Consider the following 2,523-nt stretch of genomic DNA (forward strand, 5'->3'; position numbering starts at 1 on the left):
TAAAGACATCTTCCCAGGGTGACCTGGCCAGTCACCCGGGAACTTGTGCAATTGGCAAAATGCCTTCTTGGTTTGCAAAGGGTTTATTAAGGCTCGTACGTTAGAGCTAACTCGGAATCTCACCCACGGAGAGGACGCTCTGCCTGGGACCCTCCCATTCGGGACCCTGAAAGCTGAATCCGCGATTCCCCAGCATGAAACTTCAGGAGTTGGTGTTCCCCCGAATTGGTGATGTAACCCCTTTTTTTGTGTTTGTTTTAACCCCTTTTTTGTATTTGTTTTCTTCTTTCATATTCCCTTCCTTCTATTAAAATTGTCCTTCTATTAAAGGTGTAACGATACACCTATATTGCTATGTGTCTGCGCTTCTTTCTCTGTAAAAAAGGGGACTTGCAGTCGCGGATCTGAACCTTATTCGTTGGTTAACTGAAGAAATATTTCGTTAACCTAACACCTCCTCACTGTGCCTCATTCTTGCCTGTCCCGCCATCGACCCCCGGCCCACGTCCTCCCCCTGGCCTGGAATGCCCTCCCTCCACACACCTGCCAAGCTAGCTCTCTTCCTCCCTTCAAAGCCCTACTGAGAGCTCACCTCCTCCAGTAGGCCTGCCCAGACTGAGCTCCCTCCTTCCTCTCCCCCTCCTCCCCCTTCCCATCCCCCCTGCCCTACCTCCTTCCCCTCCCCACAGCACCTGTATATATGTTTCTACAGATTTATTACTCTATTATTTATTTATTTTACTTGTGCATAGTTATTCTATTTATTTTATTTTGTTAATATGTTCTGTTTTGTTGTCTGTCTCCCCCTTCTAGACTGTGAGCCCGCTGTTGGGTAGGGACCTCTCTCTATATGTTGCCACACTTGTACTTCCCCAAGCGCTTAGTACAGTGCTCTGCACACAGTAAGTGCTCAATAAATACGATTGAATGAATGAATGAATATATGCATGGACATATACACACACAGCAATGCATGCCATATATTCATATGCATGAACAAATACAAATTTTTGAATATATACATTCACTTATATGCATGCAAATACATACATATACACATATACCTGCATGAGGGAGGATCTCAGCAGATAGAAAATCCCCTTGACTGGCTCACAGGCTGTCCCTAGCCAGTGGTGGGTCGGAGTCATGGGACCCATTTGCTGGCAGTAAGCTTGCCCTCACTTGCCTGCCCAACACCTTACCCCCTTCCCTCCAGCCTCTACACTGCTGATCTCCTGGTAATGCTTCCTCCCTCCTCCCCACCTTTTTCCTGCTGCCCGCCTTAGCCAGCCTTATTTGCCAGCCCCGTTAAAGGCCATCTTTACTTAGTATTACCCTTGTTTTGCGGGGTGGAGTAGGGGAGGAGATGCTGAGTGTGTCTGCAAAGAAGTGGGCCTGCCAAATTCCTCCTCTCCAACACCACGGTCAATGAGAGAATGACTTCTTGTTAAAAATCCCTCAAATCCACTCTCTCTACTCCATCTCCAGACACCAATCTCTTTAACCAGGTCTGGGAAGACAATCTAGGCCCACCGACACTTCTCTTCAGGCTGTCCCTACCTCAGTCTCTGCTCTGCCAGCACCCCAACCCCCAGCCACCCCCTCCCCCATTTACAGGGACACAGCTGTCCAGCGAATGGATCCCAATCTCAGATCCACAAACTGAATGGGTACTAACAGAACACCGTTGCCCCACAGGACTAACCACTCCAGCCACCTGGCCCCTTTCCACCAAAGTAAGGTTAGTGCTGCTGCTTAAGTTCAGAGATCCAGCTTGGAATCATAGCCATCCTTAGACATTGCTCTGGTGGGTTCTGCCCCACATTTCCTTCTCTTCCCCACAACTTTCCAAACTGAGGATAGGATTGAAAACTTTTACCCTGTCATCCACATCGCCCTCTCCGACCGTACCCTCCATGCCCTGCCCCATCCTTTCCTGACACTTCTCTATGACCATCTCCCCTAACCCTCCCTTCCATTTTTCTATCAACACTGCCTCCTTCTTTTAGTCTACACCTATTCAGGCACATGCACACACAAACAGACGCCCACCCACATACATACAATCACACAGACAAAAACATACAGCTCAAAAATATATTCCCTTCTTTGCTCTGGTCCACAGACACTTCATACCTGCCTTCTCATGTCCTGACAATGCTGTATTCTGTCCCGGAGTAAAAATCCTGCTCTTGCCTCTCCCTAAAGTGTCACTCACCTCAGGTCTCTGATGAACCTGTTCCCTGCCAGGTCTGTTAACAGACCCAGTGTCCCTTCAACCCCCAAACAACCTCGGGGGAGCAGTAGGGTGGGAGCTGCCAGAGGAAAGGGGCTGCCCTTGCCAGGCAAACCTGGAACCCCTGGCTTTCTGCTCTGCTGCTCTCTGGAATTGACCACAATGTTCTGTCTGCTTGTCTGGGCAGATTTAAGCATGACTGCCAGAGAGATGCTGCCCACAGGGAGGGAGGCAGTTAGTGGTGATGAGGAGAAGGTTGGTTAGGGGAAGGGATGTGTTGTGCCCTG

The sequence above is a fragment of the Tachyglossus aculeatus genome, unplaced genomic scaffold, assembly GCF_015852505.1.
Source record: "Tachyglossus aculeatus isolate mTacAcu1 unplaced genomic scaffold, mTacAcu1.pri scaffold_1_arrow_ctg1, whole genome shotgun sequence".
Classification (NCBI taxonomy): Eukaryota; Metazoa; Chordata; class Mammalia; order Monotremata; family Tachyglossidae; genus Tachyglossus; species Tachyglossus aculeatus.